Source organism: Moschus berezovskii, chromosome 11 (genome assembly GCF_049115385.1).
Source record: "Moschus berezovskii isolate FMDL1 chromosome 11, NW_MosBer_1.0, whole genome shotgun sequence".
NCBI classification, from domain to species: Eukaryota; Metazoa; Chordata; class Mammalia; order Artiodactyla; family Moschidae; genus Moschus; species Moschus berezovskii.
The window spans coordinates 10,994,471-11,009,326 of record NC_142470.1 but is presented as its reverse complement, the minus strand read 5'-3'; the positions used below and the strand labels follow the sequence as shown (position 1 = coordinate 11,009,326).

The following is a 14,856-nucleotide window of genomic DNA, read 5'->3' as shown; positions in this document are numbered from 1 at the left end:
CTTTGGTGAGTGGTGTGGGATGGGCAGGGAACCATGGAGGGGATGGAAAGCATCTTGTTTGGAAGCTGAGGCTGGAAGCTGGCAGCAGGGAATTCTGGGAGTGGGATGGGCGAGGAGGATGTCAGTTGTGAGGCTGAAGGACGGGACTAGGGGGGCAGACTGCCAAGGCCAAGGGTGGGGCCGGGTGTGGCAGCCTGGAATCTGAGCCTGTGGGCGGGAGGGGGCATGGTTCCAAGCTGACCGCAAGCTCAGGCGTGTCCCTGCCCCTCCGAGCTGTGCTTTCCTCATGTTAAGTGGGGCCCAGCGATGTATTCAGTGACTCAAGGCACACATGTGGCTCCGTCGCGGGCACACGGTAGGGGCTCCGTTGCAGGGCTGCTAACACAATCTGGAAGCCTGGTCAGGTGTAGGGCAGAAGCCAGTGACTGACCCACCTGATGTCGCCCACAGGGCGGTGACAGAGGGTGCAGGACCTCTGAGCCTGGCATCACAGCATCTTGGGTTTCCTTCCTCCGCTCCCTCAGCAGACTAAGGAGACCTGGGTGGTTTCCCTTGAGTCCTAAATGGGGAAGCAGACTTTCCAGTTTAGGGGTGGGCCTGGTCCTGATGCCAGTAGGCACTGGAAAGGGGCCCTGTGTGGGAGGCTGTCCTCTAAGTGCCTTCTGTACAGCAACCCCCCATGCCATGCAAACTACGTCCTGAGGCTCACCAAGCCCCCCACCCCCCAGCTGGTATCAAGATCATTGCACAGTCCTCCCCAGGGCCCAGGCTGCGGGTCTCACTGTGCTGGGAGTTCTGCCAGCAGCCTCACTCCCCTCGCAGCTCTGAGACCATGACCGCCAGTCACAGGAGCCCTGTTGGGACCTGGCACACAGTCAGACTTTGTCCTCTGCAGGGATTCAGTCTGCAGACTTTTATTAATAACAATAATAGTTTTGCACTTTCTATCTGTCAGGGGCTGAACTAAGCTCTCAATTGCATAGAAAATGAACAATGACCACGTTGTGAGGTGGGCTCCATGATCCTGTTCCTTGACTCACAGACATCCCAAATCTCACCCAGCATCACACAGTGGAGGGTTCAACCAGGGCAGACTAACCATAGGGCAGACCCTATGGACTGTAGCCTGCCAGGCTCCTCTATCCATGGGATTCTCCAGGCAAGAATACTGGGATGGGTTGCATGCTCTCCTCCAGGGGATCTTCCCAAACCAGGGATCAAATTTGCATCTCTTATGTCTTACTGAATTGGCAGGTAGGTTCTTTACCACTATAGGGAAACCTATATGTGAATTGGTTCGAGCAATAGAAATTTGGAGGGCAGGCTGCCAAACTGGTGGTGACTCAGGTAGAATTTGATGTTGCAGTTTTGAGGCAGAATTTCTTCTCTGGAAACCAATTTTGCTATTAAAACCTTCAACTGATTGGATGAGGAGTACCCACATCATTGAGGGTTCAGTTCAGTTCAGTTGCTCAGTCGTGTCCGACTCTTTGCGACCCCATGAATCACAGCACGCCAGGCCTCCCTGTCCATCACCAACTCCCGGAGTTAACTCAAACTCATGTCCATCAAGTTGGTGATGACATCCAGCCATCTCATCCTCTGTCATCCCCTTCTCCTCCTGCCCCCAATCCCTCCCAGCATCAGGGTCTTTTCCAATGAGTCAACTCTTCACATGAGGTGGCCAAAGTATTGGAGTTTCAGCTTTAGCATCAGTCCTTCCAATGAACACCCAGGACTGATCTCCTTTAGGATGGACTGGTTGGATCTCCTTGTAGTCCAAGGGACACTCAGGAGTCTTCTCCAACACCACAGTTCAAAAGCATCAATTCTTCAACACTCAACTTTCTTCACAGTCCAACTCTCACATCCATACATGACCACTGAAAAAACCATAGCCTTGACTAGACGGACCTTGTAATCTTTACTTAAAGTCAACTAATTGTAGAAGTTGATGTTAACCACACCTACAACACACCTTCACAGCCATACCTAGATTAGAGTTTGTTTACATTACACAGTACTACAGCCTAGCCAACTTGACACATAAGATTGACCATCACATCCCCAATTTGTAGCCAGGGAAACTGAGGCTCAGAGAGGTGAACAAGCAGCCCAGATCCCATATATACATCTGGGAAAGTAGGAAATAAGATCCTTGTCCACATATATAATAAGTCTACGTTAACATCTCTAGGAAGTAGGGTTTCAGGTGATTTTTACTTTTTTCTTTATATCTTTCTTACTGTTGAGTGTTTTTTAATTGTACATGCATATAATCATGAAAAAACTAATTTTCACTTTGAAAAAAATGAGATTTTCTGAGGCTATAAAAAAGTTATTAAAAATAGTGACAAGTCTACAACTGACTGTCCAAAGACTAAGAAAAAAGTATAGATAGATCAAACTAATGTGACCAGAGCTTAGCTGTTGGTAAGTCTAGGTGGGAGATAAATGTTCACTGTATTAAACTTGGACATTTTCCATGAGCCTTATTGTTCAAAATAAGTAGTTGGTTGGGAGGGGGATTTCAAAAGAACCAGACAGGAGAGTCAGTGTTGATATAAAAGGGTCATATAGTCATTACTATCCTAGGTGATGCATATATGGGGGAAGACTTCAGATTTCAAAAAGTAAGAGCATAGGTTGTAATTTTTCGGACAACCACTAAAAGTGCAAAATTTCCAAATGACTAGAAAGAAAAACAGATGATCAGAGTAAGACAAGAAAGGAGAGAAAAGGAAATGTATAAGTAAAAAGAAAAATAGAAGGTACAAAAGAAAGTAGATTTAAATACCCAAGTAACTCAGTACTTGAGTGTGAATGGACTAGATGATCCAACTAAAAGAGACATCTCTAAAACCTAAGGACAGGACATCCCTGGTGGTGCATGAATCCCTGGTCCGGGAAGATTCCACATGCCAAGGAGCAACTAAGCCCAAGAACCACAACTACTGAGCTCCAGCTCTAGAGCCCGTGAGCCACAACTCCTGAGTCTTTGAGCTGCAACAATGGAAGACCAAGCACCCTGGAGCCCGAATGCCACAACTGCTCAGCCAGTGTGCTGCAGCTACTGAAGTCTGCAGGCATACAGCCTGTGCTTTGCAACAAGAGAAGCCACTGCAAACTAGAGAAGGCCCGCGCAAAACAACAAAGACCCAGTGTGGTCAAAAGTAAGTTTTTTTAATAAATAAATAAAACCAAAGGATATAGGAAGGTTGAAAATAAAGATAACACCTGCAAATAACAACCCCAAGAAAACCACCATGGCTATATCAACAGAAGACAAAACAGACATTAAGGACAAAATCATTATATAGTAATAAAGCCATTTTGTAATAACAAAACAGGATATTTTTATGGACAGGTTTCATCTGTCCATAAAATTAGCAATTTAAAACTATATGCACCTAAACTTCAAAATACATAACACAAATCATATTAATAGAAGAAATAGGAGGGTCGATAAACTTCACAATCATAACTGGAGATTTTAATGTATTTTCCTTAGTAATTAATAGAAAAAGTGTAGGGGGTGGAATCAGTGAGAATCTAGAAAATTAAACAAGATTTAGAAACCTGATCTAATGGATCTATTTGGAACCCTGCAGCCACACTTACAGAAGACACTGCCTTTGCTAGGACAATGCAATATTTGCAAAAAAATGACCATATACTGGGCCACATTAGTAAAGGGCTGAAATCATTCTGAGTGTGCATTCAACCTAGAAATCAATTACAAAATAGATAACTAGAAAATCCCCATGCATTTGGAAATTAAGAAACAGACTTCAAACACGAAATCACAAGGAAAAATGCGAAAACAGGTAAAGGTAGAGAGCTACACTTGGAGTCTGGGGAGGAGAAGCTGCCTAGGAACCTCATCCGTTTTGGTCTGTGGGATGTGCGGCCATCTCACCTCATTGTTCCTAAGTGGCTTTTCAAAGCCAGCCCTCACTGAGCACCTAGTGTGTGCCAGGTCTGTGTGCTCTCTCCTGATCTCTCACCTGGAACATCCACAGCAGGTCCCCACTCCGTAGAGGACAAAGCTGAGGCTTGGAGGGGGCCAAGTGACTCACCCAAAGTCACTCAGCTATAAAGCAGCCCAGGGCTGTCAGTTCCCATGATTGTATCACCTGCGAAACTGGTAGGAAATACTCCTGTTTTTCAGATGGAAATTGAGGCTTATGGCATAAAGCCAATAAGTGATAAGATGTGAACTGGGGATTTGAACCCAGGTGGTACAGTGGTAAAGAATCTGCCTGCCAATGTAGGAGACGCAAGAGATGAGGATTTGATCTCTGGTTCCAGAAGATCCCCTGGAGTAGGAAATGGCAACCCACTCCAGTATTCTTGCCTGGAAAATTCCATGGACAGAGGAGACTGGCAGGCTACAGTCCATGGGGTCACAAGAGTTGGACTTGACTGAGCAAGCATGACTAGGTGGGTGTTATAGAGTGGGAAACTGAGGCTGAGGGCCACTGGGACTTGCATGGGAATGCACGGACGTGGCAGGGGTGGCAGGACGCTGGGATTCAGGCCTCAGCTTCTAGAAAGGGAAACAAGTCTGAGAGGAAATGACCACAAATGCCTCCCACCCTGACCCAGACAGGAAGGGAAGGACAATGTCCAAGACAGACAGAAGGAGAGGGCTTCTCACCCCATAGCCCTCAGACACAGGGGCCCCCGGAGGCAGACAGGAGTCCATTATCATGAGGTCTCAGGGGTGGGGCAGCTGAGCAAACAGCAGTCCTCTGGCAAGGACACAAAATGGCCATTGAGGAAGGTTGGGGCCCGGGGAGCGGGCTGGGGGTATGGGCAGCTGCTGTGAACAGCCCCCAAGTGGAGGAGGCAGCAGCTATCTCAGGGCATACCAGCCACCAACCCTCTCAAAGCACCGATGAGGAAGCTGAGACACTGGCCTGGGATCTCACAGGCGGGCGGTCAGCCCCCAGCACCCTGGCCCTGGGGTGAAGGATGTGGTGGCATCCCATGGGGCCCAGTGTGCTGTTTCAGGCATGAACAGATGAACCCAGGAAGCCACCAGTTGCCTGTAGCTAAACCTGAAGTCCCAGCTCCAGGTGGCTCAGAGCAGCCCTAGCCCAGAGAGGCCTGACAAGGAGCCCAAGGTCACACAGCAAGTAGAGGCAGCTAGTTTCTCCCTGCCCTGCCAGAGCTGCTCTTGCTTTCTGGCCCCCACCCTACTCCTGTCTCCCAACCCCCACCTACCAGCTGTCTCCTTGGAGGGCAGCACAAGGCTGGTCAGAGTTCCACAGGGTATATGGGTGCCAGGTGTGGCTGAGACAGTTGGGAGGGCAGGTGTGCAGAGGGAGCTCCAGCCGAGATCAGATCCCATGGCAGCTGCTCCACAGCTGCTCTGCGCTGCCCGGGGGTCAGGCACTCCGGGGTACACCAGACCCCGGGTCTGCATCTGGACTCTGCCCCTGAGGCTGGGTGGTGACCCTGGTTTGGAGTCTCTTCCTCTCCCAAGCCCTCAAGCTCCCCACCAGCACATGTACCCACTCTACCTGATGAGGTAATGCAGTGTGCGTAGTCTGGCACCTGCTGGCACTGTGATGATCGGGTTGCTACTATTATTATTATTATTACCTCCTGGTGATGTGAGGAGAAAAGGTCAGGAGGCCTGTGAGCCCAGTTCTTCCTCTCTGGCAGCCAGCACTCACTTCCTAAAGCCCAGGTGGGTCACCCCCTTGTCCCGCTGAATGCCTCTCACTGCTTCCAAGCACAGTCCGTAAATATTGCGAAATTAGAGTCATTCTGGCTGGAGTGGGGCCAGGGGCCCAGAATTCCACCCCTGGGTCTCCTCCTCCTGACCTTTCACCCCTCCAAAGAGTTCTGAGGCTCCTTCTTACACCTTCTGGGTTTCATGACATCTACTTGGAGAACCACTGGTCTGGGCATGTGAAGCCCCTTAGCCTGGCATTCAAGGTGCATTTCCTCACCTCTTCTCAGCTCTTATTCCTGTTTCCTGTGGATGCCCCCTGGGTGGTCCAGGGCCCCCCCACACCCCATTCCCCCTCCCAGATCTTCTCCCTGTTTTGCAATTGGCAGATACCTCCTCAACTCCAGAGGCTTTGAAACCTGCCTAGAAGGCATCCCTGATGGCTTGAAGCGGGCCAGGTCCTCCTCCCTGAGCTGTCAGGCCCGGCAGAGCTCAGGTAGCAGGCTCGGTGGGTGGAGGGGCAGGATTCAGCAAGAGCCAGAGGGAGGGATGTAGGTGAGAGGAAGGCAGTGGGTGCGGAGGACAGAAACAAAGAAGAAAGGAAGGTGAGAGGGGGAGGAGGGGGAGGCTCGGCCCCTGCCCTGAGGCCAAGCCCATGGCTCCCAGCTCAGGTGGGGAAGAGGATTCTAGGACCCTCATTTTTTACTTCCTGAGCTACTTCTCAGGGTAGGGTCATGTTCCCCCAAAACCCCAGGAGGTAGGAATACGTCCGTTAGATGCCAACCTTGGTCAACTACCTTCACAGATGCCTCAGAACCTGAACAAGCCTCACCCTTTCCTCCAACCCTTCTCCCTCAGAGCCAGGAAGGACACAGAGAGACCAGGGGCTGGGCGTCAACTTCTTCTGGAGCCTTCCTCTGCAGGGCTCCAGGGAGACTAAACCCACCTGGGATAGGATGAGCATCCAGGAAAATTTGGGCAAGTATCCCAAAGCCCATCATTTACATGGTCTTGAGCAAACAAGCCCTGTATCCCTTCCCCAGGCATCAGTGCAAGCACCTAGTGCTTCAACAGCTAGTGGGCACTTAGTTTAGTCCTGACCTATGCCATTTTCAGGAGCTCCCAGGGCTGGCCCCGACACTGTGGGGAGGGCAGCGGGGCCAGTGAAAACAGCTCACATGGCCTCTGACTTCAGACAACTTGGGCTTGAGTTCCAGCTCTGTCTCCCTCTCAAGTTAAGGCCTGGGGCCAAAAAGAAAAAACAAACCTATTTCCCCATATGTGAAACAGAGGTGAATCTTCCTAGCAGGTAGGATTACTGTTAAAAAACCTCGTGAAATGAGTTTGTGAAAAGAAAACCAAAGCTGTACAAATGGTAACTATATATGATATATATACTGTAGCCGTTGATTCCAGAGAAGGCAATGGCAAGCCACTCCAGTACTCTTGCCGAGAAAATCCCATGGATGGAGGAGCCTGGTAGGCTGCAGTCCGTGGGGTCGCTAAGGGTCAGACACGACTGAGCGACTTTACCTTCACTTTTCACTTTCACACATTGGAGAAGGAAATGGCAACCCACTCCAGTGTTCTTGCCTGGAGAATCCCAGGGACGGGGGAGCCTGGTAGGCTGCCGTCTATGGGGTCACACAGAGTCGGACACGACTGAAGTGACTTAGCAGCAGCAGCTGTTGATTCATTCATTCACCTATTCATTCAAGATCTCCACTGGGCCTATCCTGAATACAGGGATTTAGGATACTGAATTACTGACTTGCCGTCAGTGTGGTTTGGCAGAAGGGACCTGCCTGGTATCCATTCTGGCTCTTGTACCCACTAGTCAGGTGGTCCTGGCTAAGTCACTTCCACACTCCAACCCTGGTCTCCTTGCCTGCAAAAAACAGGATTGTACCCCATGCTGAAGATGGAGTGAGATCAGTCACCCCAAGGAGGCCATTCAGTTCTGGGAGTTTTCATCCCTTCCTCTACCTCTCCCCTGATTTTTTGGGCCAGAACTAATTTCTTCTGGATGCAGTGAGAGGGCAGTAAATGGGGTTTGACCCTGGGCTGCAAGCTGGGGAGACTGAGGTGGGTGACTGAGGCTAGAAGGGGCACAATCACCAAAGGAGTTATTGGTAGCCATTGAGAAATAAGCAGCCATTTCCTGCGCACCTATTATATTTGAGATTCAGGCCAGGCACTCTGTTTACTTTGCTCTTTGAACGGAGCAACACCTCCCTTCACAGAGCCCCTAGGACCAAGCATCATTGTTTACACTTTACAAAGGGAAAATAGGGTTCAGAGGAGAAGTCACTAGAAGGCCACCCACCCCTAAACGGTTCACAACCAATCCCTGTAAGGAGTGAGGCTGGGGGCAGTGGGTAGTAAGCGGATGCTTTTGTCTCATACACACACATATATACATACCCATATCTTGCAGTCAGCATGTATTTTCAAGCATTTTTAAAAATTAAAATCACTGGTTCATGTGCTAGGAATAAAGCTGATTAGAGATGTAACAGGGCTCAGCAAAGGTGCAGAGAAGTCAGACCCAGGTTCAATGCCCTGAGCCTGCCTCATGACCTGGGCCTGTCTCTTCCGCCTCGGCAACAACCCTGGAGTCATGGTGGAACCACGTGCCACCCCAAATCGGCGTAACTGCAAGCACAGGCCTCACCCGAGGAGTAACAGCAGCTGCGACATGGGGGGCTTGGTACAATGAGTGGCTGTCCTGTCCTCAGGCTAGTCCTTTTAACACTGTTGTGTCCGGGATGTTTTAAGAATTAAAAAAAAAAAAAGAAATTAAAGAAATGAAATACCATAAAACTGCTCTTTGGCTGGGCTGTAGCCCAGACTCCACAAGCCAGATGGGCTTGTCACAGAAGCCCTGCCGGCTATATTCCGTCCTTGTCTGGGTCTGGCATCAGGAGGGTGGCGAGTTCGAGACCTCCCTGGGGCTCGTCCCAGGGCCCCAGAGGTTTCTCCCTCTCTGTGAGAGTCACTGGAATGTGGGAGAGGCCCACAGGGCCTGTGGGTAAGCGTCCTTGAACCTGAGAGCTTGGAACGCAGGCATGAGGTCACAGCCCACACTGGGGACATTGGGTGGTGGTCAGGCCCCCTGAGATTCTTGGGTTCCTTCTGGCGCCTGGGTCACGTTGCTACCCAAATGGAAAAAGTCTTAGAAAAACCACACTAAAAATATTACAAAGTAAATAAGACCAAGTCTCTAGGTCTAGCAAACTACCCAAGCAAGTCCCAGTGGAAGGTGTGACTGACACTACAGAGGCCAGAAGTCAGGAAAAAGAAAGCACCATCCCACTTTTCTAGAAATGGTGAGTCCCCAATCACGGGCCAGTTAGCCCCTCATTAATTGCCAGGCACTTCTGACAGATCATTTGGTAGTGCTTTGAGAGGGCTCAGAAAAGGAAGTGTGACCTGAAATGCCAGCAAGGGTGACTGGGAATTCAATCAAATTGCTCTTGCCTCTCTGCTTTAATAACAGGGTAACTGTACCCAAACCAGATATACCTGGGTTTCTGTAAGGCCTGACAGCTCATCACATATCTTTGGGACTACAGCGGGAAAATATGGACTCATGACATAATAATGCTTTAGTAACACAGCTGCCCAACTCAGAGCGCTTACTACACACAAGATGCTATCCCAAGCACTTTGCATGCGTTAACACATATACGTGCAGTGCATGCAGAGGGTCTGCCTCAAAGCAAACCCTACAAGAGGAGTGTTAAGCATCCTCCTTGTAAATATGGGGAAAAGGAAACACTGAGCCGTTAGGTAACTTGCCTGAGGTCACAGCAGGTAGATTGTGAAGTCAGATTTGAAAACAGCTGTCTGACCCCTGAGCCCATAGGTGCATAGCTGGTTTTAAACCAACCTGGAGACCCCCCTACTGATTAACAGGGAAGGGTGGATGTGGGGATGAAAGTCCAGATCTCATGGGGATTGACAATCAAGATGTTCCGCACTGGCTGAGGAGTGGGCACATGATGCCCGCTGGGTCAGTCACTCTCTCCAAAGACCTGGAAGCATCCAGGCTTCACCCTGAATTCTTGGCCCTTTGATTTCCTATCCTTTCCCTCTGATTTACCACTCCCTCCCAACCTTGCCATTCATCCCTTCTCCTGTGGCCCCTTTTGGTAGTCGATGGTTCTTGTTATTTACAACCAGAGACCTTTGGTAGAGATAGGATCACATAGCTCTCCGCTCCACTCAAATCTTCCTCTAAGGAAAGTGGGTTTTCCCCCATTAGTGATCGTGTGGATGGGTGCCAAAAAAGTGAGAATCCAGTGATAGACCACAGGGTCTGTCCTTATCCTTATCTCGTTGACCATCATGTTCACAATTTGGACTCAGAACACAGAAGGCCTACTCATAAAGTTCGCAGCTGCCACAGTGGCAGAATTAATGCTTTGTGCAGTGGCAGCCAGACTTACAATGCTTTCAAGACCAGACTGCTGGATGAGATCCAGAAAGATGACATTTAGCCAGCATAACGTAAGGTCTTTCGTGTTTCCGAAGAATCCATTGTGTAAGTACCAGATCAGGGAGGGAGAGTTGACTGGAGAGTAGTTCATGGGAAAAAGCTCCCACTGCAAACACAGTGAGTCACCAGATTAGTGAAGCTGTTGAAAACAAGTGACTCTAGTAAGGCAGGCTGCGTTACGAGAGTTTGAGAAAACTGGAGATGACAGTATATTTCAACTTGGCACTTGTCAGTCCCTCCAAAGAGCATGTTCCCTGTCCTGGCCTTCACACTTTAGGAGGGACGATGACAAGCATGGTGCATTCCAACAAGGGTGGTCCCGGTTGTGGGCAAGGTCTGAGACTGGAGGGCGTTGGTCGCCCCTCGGTGATCCCTGTGTGCAAGGGAGTCCCAGAAAGGAGGTACCGAAGGCATAACACTGGGGTACCAGCTGTGAAAATTCCAGAGATATTTTAATCAAAGCCCCTCAGGTGGCAAATAACCTAACCACACTGGAGCTCACTCAGCAAAAAAAAAAAAAAAAAAAAAGGAATGAACTTTAAGGAAACAGGTGTATTTTAGGACAAGGCAGCCTCGGGACTGGAGCTAGGAGCTGGAAAGCTGGCAGGAAGCAGGGCACCTGACTCTCCACCTCTCTCTCCTGCCTGCTCTTTGGCTACAAAATTTTTCTCTGCTTGCTGGGGTGCTGTCTGAAAGTTCATACTAGCCCTGACACCGCATAATCCACCAAACTGCTCAGGACTGGGGGTGATGCGGACAAGAAATGAGGGAGAAGGTGAGGAAGCCAGGAGAAGGCAGGAGAGGTGGTGGTTGTGTTTAGTCTCTAAGTTGTGTCCGACTTTGCGACCCATGGACTACAGCCCACCATGCTCCTCTCTCTATGGGATTTCCCAGGCAAGAATACTGAAGGGGGTTGCTATTTCCTTCTCCACAGGATCTTCCTGACCCAGGGATCAAACCGATGTCTTCTATATTGGCAGACAGATTCTTTACCACTGAGCCACTAGGGAAGCCAGGAAAGGTGGGCAGCGGTCAAATAGGCAGAGCCAGTTATTAAAGAATAATACAAAGGACACCTGGGTGCCCACTGACCAGCTTCAATCCCAGATATTACCAGGAGCAAGTACCTTCAAGGCGGCTGAGTCCCCTCCCTTCTCTCCATAGTCCCCCTCTGGTGGGCTGCTGCTGCTGCTGCTGCTGCTGCGTCACTTCAGTCGTGTCCGACTCTGTGTGATCCCATAGACGGAAGCCCACTAGGCTCCCCCATCCCTGGGATTCTCCAGGCAAGAACACTGGAGTGGGTTGCCATTTCCTTCTCCAATGTGTGAAAGTGAAAGTGAAGTCGCTCAGTCGTGTCTGACCCTTAGCAACCCCACGGACTGCAGCCTACCAGGCTCCTCCATCCATGGGATTTTCTAGGCAATAGTACTGGAGTGGCTTGCCATTGCCTTCTCCGCCTCTGGTGGGCTAGGAGTTACCTATTCCTGCTTTTCTTTATAGTTTCAGTACATATGGATGTATGCCTGAGAAATGGAAGGTAGTCTTTGGTATGTCGATTTTTATATGAGGGGGATCCTACTTGTAGTGCCTTCTGCCATATTGCTTTTTTGCTGAGCATTTTGTCAGATGACTCTTCAGGTCGTTTCCAGCCTTCCAGAACTACAATACCAACAGCACTGGATGTGTCCCTGGGAGTAGAACTGCAGAGATGCAGCCCAGGCCTATCTTCCACTCTGTTAGACAGTGCAAGGCAGATTCTGACTCACCGAGGACTTTCTAACAGCATGATGGGAGAGGTTGTCCTGCAGGATAGCAAGATCTCATTCACACGGGGTGAGGGCTGGGTGTTGGGGCAGAGGCTCATATCCCAACCTCCCCAAACTTTATTGAAAGAGTGTCTGGTGCCAGAAATGAGCTGGGAGCTTAGGGGCTATTGGACATGGGTTTGAATCTCAGCTCTACTACTCTCCAGCTGTGTGATCTTGAACAAGTCATTTTCCTTTCTGAATCTCCAGTTTTCTCTTTAAAATAACTGTGTATCTACAGCAGTTTCAGAAGGAACTAAGGAGCCTGGAAAGGCAGGTACTTTGAGGAAATGAAGAGAAGTAAATCTGGTCCCAGAACCGTGGGTTATTTTCAGGAGATGGAGTGAGAGTGGGGAAGCTCAGCACAGAGCCCCCTGCCCCAGGCAGTTGGGGCTTTGGGAGGAGAGAACGTGGCAGGCTCTCGGACAAGGAAGAGACAGTCAAGGGGTGGAAAAGGTCCCCCAAGACTCTCCTGGAGAGGCTAGATTCTGAGTGACTCAATCCCACTGAGCCAGTGAAATACTTCTGCTGCCACCATAACTGTGGCCCACTCATGCCCGCTCCCTTCCCAAGCTGCCACAGACCACATCCTGCAGGTTCAGCCCCTGCCCAAACCCAGGGTTTGCCACATCTTCAGCCCCTGCTCTGCACGAAGCCAGACAGTTCCTGATTACAAGGTCTCCCCTACATCACGAGATGTACCTGGGCTGTGGGCCCTTCAGGTGATGACTGAGGGCATTGGGAGCCTGACAAAGGGCATTCAGAGCTTTAGCCTAAAGTATCTGAAACTAAAGTGACAAAGATGGAGATCAAGTCCCCCTCCCCTTCCCTGAGCACTTACCTTAACAGGTACCATGTCACCAACTCCTGACAAGGCAACCGCTGTCAGCACTCCCATTTTACAGATGAGGAAACCAAGGCACCGAGTGACCAGTTAGCTTACCCAAGGTTGCAGAGTTAGTAGTTGGCAGAACCTGGATTTAACCCAGAATCATGGCTTCAGTGCCCCATCTTTGGGGCAGGAGCTCTTAGTCTGGGAGCTGGGCAAAAGAGATCCACCCAGGGGAAGCAATGATCCCAAGGTAAGCATCAGGCCAAGAGGGTGGGAAACCCCGTGTGCGCAGGCCTAGGGTGGGATGCAGGGAAGGAGAAGGGCCCCTTGTGGATAAGTTCAGGGAGTTAGATGGGGCAGGGGGCAGGGGGCAGGGGGCAGGGGAGCAGGGGCAGAATGAAGCAGGAGAGCTGAGCATGATGCTCAGTCCAAGGGCCCTGGAAGTCACCATGGGTGAGTCCAACTACAGACTCCTGGGTTAAGCAGAAATGTTTAAGCCTAGCCACACTGCTACAGGCTGAGTGGTGGGGCCTGGTAGACAAAGTCTATCCAGGGGGCTCTGGGAGTGACCAGCTGAGCTCAGGAACGTGTGGTTCTGGGCACTTCGGGTAAAGCAGGAGTTACTAGGTGGCTGCAGCATGGACTGCAGGGTGCCTATGCAGAGAGAGGGAGGAGAGGGTCTGGGGAGTCAGTGATGGGGGAGCCGTGTTCAGGACCCAAGTCCAGAGTTGGGGCGGGGCGGGGGGAGAGGTGGCCCTATGGGACCAGATGGGTCCCTGGGGAGCCAATTCACTGACCTGGGTCCTTTGGGAGTTACAGTGGGGGTGGGGTAGCCTCAAAGTCACCATTGTCGCCCCCTTGCCCGCCTGACTGTCTAGGACCTAAAATAGAGCAGAACAGCAGATCTCCGTGAGAAGAATTTCTGGCAAGAGGTCTGGGGGGAGGGGTGTGAATCACCACTGGGAACACTTGAGTTTGAAACTCCCAAAGCCCGGCTGCCCCAGCCTCACCCTCAGGGAGTCTGGAATCCACTAGAAAGTGAGAGAGTGGGGTATCTTAGTCCCACCCCTGTCCAACCGTGGGGAGAGGGCTGGGTTCTGCCCCCAGCTCTGCCACGGAAATGCTGGATGACTGGACCAAGTCTGTCCCCTCAAGGCCAGTTTCCCAGATGTACCAGGAGTCAGATGCTTCATCTGCTGTGAGGCCCCTGGAGTTCATGGCAGGTGGTCCTAATATAGGCCTCAGGGTCAGAGAGACATGGGATGAGGTCCCAATTCCTTTCCTATTGGCTGAGTGACCTTGAGCAAGGCCCCCCACCTCCTGGAGCCTCAGTTTCCTCACCTGAAAAATGCACATTGAAACCAAGTCCTGTTCTTTCTGGTTTCAGCTGAGCTATCCAACAAGGATCTTGACAACTCCTGGGGTCTCCCTCCACGTCCTCAGATGGAACACTTCGTGCTGCTGGGAATGTTATCAGCGACTTCACTTTTCAATGTCCTGTGCTTTGCATACTGCCTCTGGCTCTCCACATCCTGGAGGGCTGAGATGAATATCTAAACATCATATCGTTTCCAGCGGTTCCATGGGAGCGTTTCAGCCCCGGTACTGACCACTCCTGGAGGAAAAGGGTCTTTGGTCCAGGGTGGGCCCTCAAGGGTACCTATCTTGTGTCATGCCTGGATCCCTGAGGGGCAGGGATGGGACTCCCCATTGGGCAGATGGGGAAACAGGATTCTCTCCAAGAGGCTTGTGGGCCCTTAGTACTGTGCCTGGGTTCGGTGCAGCCGCAGAGGCTGAAGCGGTATGCGGTGCTGGCGTGCCCTCTAGCGGCCGCTGGGCGACATCCCGCCCCGCGGCCAGAGCTGCCCAAGGTCAGACTGCCAGCGGTTAAAGCAGGGAAGTTCCTTCTTGGAGCCAGCCTGCTGCTGTCCCACTTCCCCCAGGCTGAGAACAGTCTCTCCCAGACTCCCTTCTCATGGCTTCCCAGAGACCCCAAAGCGGCTGCGCGCCCCGCCCCGATTGCCATGGAGACCGC

The 14,856-nt window shown here is 50.9% G+C and overlaps 1 long non-coding RNA gene across 2 annotated transcripts in view; it reads right to left on the bottom strand.

The window, feature by feature from the left end:
* The window catches only part of LOC129539402 (uncharacterized), a 30,360-nt gene extending 15,569 nt beyond the window's left edge, over positions 1-14,791 (bottom strand). Inside the window, exons 1-3 of one of the 2 annotated variants that reach the window (XR_008682450.2) lie at positions 14,163-14,791; positions 13,619-13,702; positions 12,831-12,963 (exon numbers count right to left, since the gene is read on the bottom strand). This is a non-coding gene — a long non-coding RNA (uncharacterized LOC129539402). Of the gene's footprint in view, positions 1-12,830; positions 12,964-13,618 lie in introns of both variants that reach the window. The other variant, XR_008682449.2, reaches the window with a different exon arrangement.
* Positions 14,792-14,856: the final 65 nt, after the last annotated feature.